A 7681-nucleotide genomic window follows, 5' to 3' on the forward strand; every position below is an offset into this window, starting at 1 on the left:
AATGAAAGGACTCAAAAGTGGCACATAATAGTTAGAGAAGTTGAATAAGTCTTAGAAGCCCCTTCATGCCTCTAGCAGAGAAAATAGGCCTCTACAGTTGTCCAGTTTGACCCATAATTAAATGTCATCTTAAAGGCAAGATATATGTATTTCTTAGTGAGTAAGTGGGCTGCCTGATTTATTTTACTTATGAAAGAGGGACTAATGGCAGACACTTCAGTGAGATGTTATTATGGATATGGCTGATAAAATACACCCCTGTGTTTTGGAGAAGGGATTTGAAAATACTTACTCAGCTGTGTCCAGGAGCTTAATTTACCCCAAGACTTTCCATCACAAGCATCCAGATTATTCCACACCCTTGAGACCATATGGGAATTAGGAAGTGGAAGTCAGCACCTTTCAGTTATAAAGCTGAAAGGCATTTAGACTGAGGAACATACAAGGAAAAATATCCTCCCCAGCATTGCTGTTACTTGTATCATCACCAACAACAACACAAGTTACACGTGTCTCATTGAAAAAGTGATGGGAAAAGGCTTTGAAAAGCCTAGCTAAATAGAAATGTACAGCTAGCCATACAGAGTCCCTCTTCCTCTAAAAAGTCCACTTCACCAAAAAAAACATATTAGGCACAGTAGGTTTAGTGTCTAAGGTCCACAATACTGTTAGAGGTTCATGAAAATGTCTTAATTCTTTAAAATCAGAAGGAAACAATGAATTTCATGTCAAAGAAAATGTTCTAATATATAATAATGATCTCTATATCAATATAATCATAAAACATAATTTTTAATAATTTTTTATTTTCGTGATCAGGGGGCGTATGAAGATAAAAGTGCCTGGACGCCATAAAAGTCATAATGTGGTCCTGCCCCCGAAACCGTGTGTACCCTATATAGCCCTGCCTCTCCGACCTTAGCTGATTGAAATAGAGATAGACGTGTCAGATTATGTCTCCCATGAGTTTGGAGTTGAGATTTCAACTTAGTAAGTATTTGTTAATTCGTGGGGACCTGTACCCTTGTAGGCTTTGGTGCAGTCATGTGTGTGAAAAAGTGAAGAAAAATTGTCCACAAGAGAAAGAGAGAAGAATGAGGGCTGCGTAGCCTGTGAGGCAGAGAGGATGCAACTCGCAGATGCTGCCTGAGTTCTCGGTGCTGTCCAGTCTCTGTGTGCTGCAGGGCAGTTGTCCAGACTTTCCTGGATCCTGCGAGGTATCCCAGGATCCCTCCTTAGATTCTATTTTTTGGCTAAACTGTTCAAAGTGATTTTCTGCTAATTCTAACTTAAGAGTGCTGCATTAATTTGCTAGGGCTGCTGTAACAAAGTACCGCACAGTGCGTGGCTTAAACAACAGGAATTTTTTGTCTGACAGTCTGGGGCCTAGAAGTCTGAAATCACTTTATCAGCAAGACTGGCTCCTTCCAAGGGCTCTGAAGGAAAGTTATGTTCCACGCCTCTCTCTTTGGTTTACAAATGCCTATTTTCTCTCCGTATCTCTTCATATTGTCTTCCTTCAACATGTCTGTGTCCAAATTTCCTCTTCTTACAAGTACAACAGTCATACTAGATGAGGGCCCACCCTAATCAGCTCTCCTTAACTTGATTACCTCTGTAAAGACCCTATCTCCAAAGAAGGGCACATTTTGAGGTACTCGGGCTTAGGATTTTCACAAGTGAATTTGTGGGGGACACAATTCAACCTATAACAACCACTAAAACAAGAGGATACATGTAAATTAAATTATAAAGTGCCCATATATTAGTGTCATTGACATTTTTTGATATATTTCTTCCCTTTTCATTGAATTTTAATTTTTAAAAGGCACTTCATATTTTCCTCCTCCTTCTCCTAAACTTGGCTCCCATAAACTGAAATTTGCCCAAAAATAACGTGAGGTCTTAGATTTCCAAAACTTGATACCATATCCCATAATGGCAAAGAACATGGACCCTAGGGTCAGACTGCCTGAGTTCAAAGCCTGCCTCTGCCACTGTAGTACAGTTGTGGGCAAGCTATTTAGTCTCTTTGCATCTCAGTTTCCACAGCTATAAAGTGAAAATAAAAAGAGTACCTTACTCTTATGGGTGTTGTGAAGATTAAATTAATTGATATATGTAAAGTGCCTGGCATAGAACAAGTGAGATCTGAGGGCTGGCTATTATTACTGGTGAGACTGAGCCCTTACTTATGCACTGGGCTCCCTTCATGAACTTTGCCCTTTAAGGCGGTCATAAGGCAAACCCCGGCTGCTGACTGCCTTCTTTGGGTAGGTATTAGGAGCACAACCTTACCTTGAGGCCAGGTTGCCTGGATTCAGATCTGTCAGTTTCTTCCCCAGGACCACAGAGTATGTTACTTCACTTTGCTCACCTGTGAAATGGAGATAATACGTAATGGTACCTACTGTAAGGTGTTTGTTGTCATAATGGAAAAAGTTAATTTATGTAAAGCATTCAGTACATACCAAGTGTATACTTACACTAGGTGTCATCATTCCCATTAGATGAATCAACCAGGTGGCAGTCCCTGACACTGACCAGAGCAACAATGACACAGCACTGACCCTGATGAAGCTCATGGCAGACCACTGCTGGACCCCAGAGAGTCTTGTGAATTTTCAAATGCTCTCCACGTTCTTGTAATTTACAGTCAGGGTGAAAGTCCTAATTTGAGTAGCTTTGGCCTATGTATAAATACCATTTAGTTTTCTTTTTTGGTTTTTTTCAAGTTTAATTTTTAAAAAATATTACAAGAGCAATGCTTGAGGAACGTGAATCTTAAGTTTATCACTTAAATTGTAAGTTAAAGGACAGATAAGACCTCCACGTAAAAAATCTATAACCACTTGCCATTCAATTAAATGTTTCTGAACCACTGTTCCCAAAGAACAAGGGAAAAAATGATGTACAAAACATTTATTGATATTTATATAGTATATAAAAGTACTTGAAATTTGTTGGCCTCCCTTTGGGGAAGGGAATCTAATTTTCTTATTAATTATAAAAAAACTAATTTCCCTAAGGTAAAGACATAGAATTTATAGATATTTGATAACAGTATGATGACCACTTTCTTCAAAATATACATGTGGCATAAAGAAAACAACAATTAGATGGAAAATACACAAAACAAGCTCATATTTTGTTTGCATTTCAGAGCGAGCAAATGGACAAGGCAGTATTGCTTTGCTGATATTATAGTGCAAGCAAGAAATTTAGTCACACCTCTGATAAAAGAGATCAGTTTGGAATTGTACACTTGTATAATTGGGGGAGTCCAATACATAGAAGTAACAACATTTCCCATAAGGGTGCTAATTACTGCACAGTATCCATAACCTTTAGAGCACTGAGCTTAATTCAAACAAAAATAACAGATGGTGTTTCAGGAAAACAAGCCTTTATATTGCTTTTTTTCTTTTCATATGCAACTGTTAGAGAAAGCCATGTTGGAAGTTCATTGAGACCTAATTATATTTTGTTTTCTATTCTGCATTCTACATATTTCATTCCAATAACAATATAACTAAATTAATTTTAGCTTGAAGAAAGAAAGAATATTATACTGATTAAATATCATAATGGAAAACATCATATTTATCTTGGCAAAAGTTCCACTCATTTGAGAAGATAAAATGTATATTGTATTTCAAATCGTGATTTATTGTTTCGTGCTCTTTGCTTTTGGAAGTTTACCACTTCAGGAGAATTCAGACTAGGGCCAATGGAAATACTGGCTAGAGCTTAAAACAAGTGACATCTTCCTACATCAATTAGTACCATTTTCTGTAAACAAACAAACAAAACCTGGGTAAATTTACAAAAATAATTGAGAGACTTGCAGGCAGAGACACATATGGAGGATCTCTCAGGGAGTGACATCATGATTTATGACAATCCTGTTAAACTTAAAATATATTGCTCCTGAGTGTGACAACTTTACCTACTGAGTTTTGAAAAACCGGCTAACTCAACTTTGTGGTTTTCAGTCCCTTCCCTCAGATGCCAGAGTAGACAATTTTTCAACAGAAGAACATCTAAGTGGCTGTCGTCATCTGGCACAGTACTGAGCAGTCCTATTTCTAATCTAAATCTCAGCTCAACCACCGCCCCCATTATGCAGTCCTGTACATCTGTCTTTACATCTACTCTTGGGCTTCCATTTTTCTTCTCTTCTTTTATGAATATTCACTGACTCCAACTAAAAGAATTGGAAATCAGTTTATTAGTGACTGAGTGAAACAGCCCAACCCCTAAATTTTGGGGAAAAGACTGAAATCAAATTTTACTGTATAATCTATGGAATCTAATATATAGTAGACCAATGTAGTATGACCTGCACAATGTGCCTGTTATTTGTATTAGCTATTTCTGGCTACCTTACCATCCAGAGAGATTCCCCATCCTCCCAATAAAAGAGCTCGATTCGTTTTGTTCATCAATACCCTTGGGTACAAACCGTGTGAACTACTTGCCCTAATTTTGCTGTTATATAGCCAGTTTTAGAGGAGATGTTCTAATTTGATTTACTGCAACATGGTAATTTCAAAAGAAAAAGAATCAGTGATAGTTGTTATTTAAAGGCCAATCCCTAAACCTGGGGATATCTCTCTGGATTGATTCAGATTTGGTCCTGCTTGAAAATTTCCTGTCTAGAGTCTCCCCTGCCTTGCTAGTCTATGAGTTGTTGCTGAAAATAATTCCTGATCACATACCTATGGTCTGACCATCAGGACTGCCTTATGAATGAGTAGATATCTTTCTCAATTATTTGGACAGAGTCTAAAGCAGTCCTGAATTAAATGATCTTTATGCTATTAATGTCATGTTACACAGAAGTTCCAAAGCATAGCGTAAGGCCTAATGCAGATATACCAAGATCTCACCTAGCTATGACCACCCCTCCCTGATATTATTCTCAGAATCTCGCAAATAAGCTCAGGAATTTGTTCATTCCCCATATCAGAATATATGGGGCCAGAATTTGGCTTATGTGATTAGACTGAGGATGAAATTTTCACTAAACCATGAACTCTACTTGGCAGTGGAAATGACATTTTTTCAAAATGAATCACGTCATGAAAGCCATTGGTCCACTCACTCCACATCAGTATAAATCCTTGCTGAGTCTAGAGATTTATGTTTTCAGTTGGCCTTCCTTTTCATTACTCGAGAGCTTTAATTTCTTTTCATTTCTTGGGATTCTCTCATTTTCTTTCCCTACTTTCAATGTTCTGCATATATTACACACCTGTATTTGTCTTTGATAATGGAAAAAAAGACTCATCACTTTCAATGCTCACTTGACATATCTTCATTATCTTGGGAATATCTTCACCAAAATATATTAAAATGTCACTAGAGAAAAATGAATGCATATAGAATGTATGAATATTGCGGGGCTAAATCTGTATCTCTATCTCATTAGTCAGCATGCAGCCTCCTGGCAGAACGCCTACACTTCAAGTCCAGTAAAAAACAAACAACAAAGAGATTTGAGAACATCAGGCACAAATAGAAAGGGTCGTCTCTCTGTGTTAATGTCCTGCCAGTTATTTATCAATTTATATCTTCTCCCTAGTCAATTTTTTGCATCAGAGTCAAGAAAATTCCATTTTTTCTTTCACTCCACAAATATTTATTGGGCACCTTCTACATGCCAGGAGCTACTACAGGCACTGGGGATAAAGCACTAATAAAACCAGTAAAGTCCCTTCTCGTGTAAAGTTTACATTTTAGTGGAAGGTGAAAGGCAATAAACAAATAAATACACAGTATGTCAGGTGGTAAGAGCTAAGGAGAAAAAAATAATAAGACAGGGTGAGAGGTAGAATGTGCCCTGGGGACAGCGGGGATGCTATTTTATCTAGGTGATATTTGAGTGGACGCTTAAAGGAAAATAAAGAAGCAAGTCACATGAGTATCTGGGAAAAGAGCAGCCCTGGCAGAAGAGGGAATGCATAATAAAATCCTTCGTAATATGAACTGGTCAAGACTGGCTTGGAGGAGACATCTACTCCCAAGTAACGAACGAGTCACAGTTATAAATCCTTTAACATATTGTGTACGATTTCAATTTCTTAGAAATGTTGCAAAAGTCCTCCGAAGATATTGTTCACTTCACTCTTACTCCTACGTCTGAACTCTTACAAGTTCGTATGACAAAATCGATGATGCTAAACTAAACTTCAGCTCCTTAAGGCAGTTTTACATTTTTTAATCAATGGAGGGTAAATTAACAAGGTTTTATTGTACCGCATCGTTGTTTGGTTACTCGCTAAGAAAATTCTCTTCAAGTTTCTAGACTGTGGGAGTCTAGGGAGCACAGAGAGGATGACCAGATGTCCTCCTTCTTATTTCAGAGCTTGGATTTCAAGTGACACTTGTGTATTTTTAGTATAGACTGCTGCTTTTCATAGTAGTATGAATGTTTTCTGTAACAAGATGCTGTGCTCTCTGAAAGTGAATGTAAATCTCTATGCTCACAGGCGGTCTCCAAAGAAAATCTGATAAATGCATTTAGAAGTTTGAACATAAACAGTGAAAGCAAGAGGAAAAGAGTTCTTACCAAATGGGGTAGAATACCAAATGAATGGCATGCAAGCTATTTTATTCTTTAAGAGGAATAAATGCCTCCTTTTCATTCCTTTTCTTTAGTGTCTGTACACATTAAATGATTCAACTAACGTTTGGCATCTAGACGATAAACACTATATCCCTTGCCTCTTTGACCGTAAGACCAGAAAGAAGATGAGGGAAAAAGCAAAGATTTCTGGAGGTTCACAAATACCTGAATTCAAACTGAAAGAAAATGCAAATGAGAGATAGAACTTTCATCACTGGATTTAAACTGTCTTTTAACCTGATAAAGTCTCAACTTTAACACTGATTTTTATAAAATAAATAACTTATTTGGAGGAGCAGCAGATGAATTTACTCCCTATGAAAATAATTTAGAATGCTGATGCCCTAAGGCTTGTCCCAACACTAAGACACATTGACCAAAAACAACAGAAAAGTCCCATCCAAAATAATGTGAGCAGTTTGAAATTTTATTTTTCTATATTGTGTTTGCTCTCAGTACCTGCTATAAAGAGCTGAGTCGTCACTCTTTGTCATTTATCTTCTCAATATTCACATGTGTAAAATAGTGAAGGGAAAAATAATCATTTTGTGTGTATGTGTGTGTGTGTGAGGAAGATTGTCCCTGAGCTAACAGCTGTTGCCAATCCTCCTCTTTTTGTTTGAGGAAGATTGTCACTGAGCTGACATCTGTGCCAATCTTCCTCTGTTTTATATGGGACGCCACCACAGTGTGGCTTGATGAGCGGTGCTAGATCCCCTCCCAGGATCCAAACCTTCGAATCCTGGGCCACCGAAGCAGAGCACTCAAACTTAATCACTATGCCACTGGGCCGGCCCCCCATAAAATAATCTTTTAATGACTGAAACAAAGAGAGTTTAGATAAAGTTATAAGGAGGTAAGTGGATTATTGAAGCAGTTAAACAGATAATTCCTGCAAAAATTCCCGGATGTGGTGGAGGCAAACATAGTTTTCTTAGACTTTACGCCTGTACATTTCAGATAATCACCTTGATTCCCTCTTTACTCTTCAGGGAGAGTCACAGGCCAAGTAATTTGTGTAACATATATTATCTATATGCTGCTTTCACT

The sequence above is a fragment of the Equus przewalskii genome, chromosome 27, assembly GCF_037783145.1.
Source record: "Equus przewalskii isolate Varuska chromosome 27, EquPr2, whole genome shotgun sequence".
NCBI lineage: Eukaryota > Metazoa > Chordata > Mammalia > Perissodactyla > Equidae > Equus > Equus przewalskii.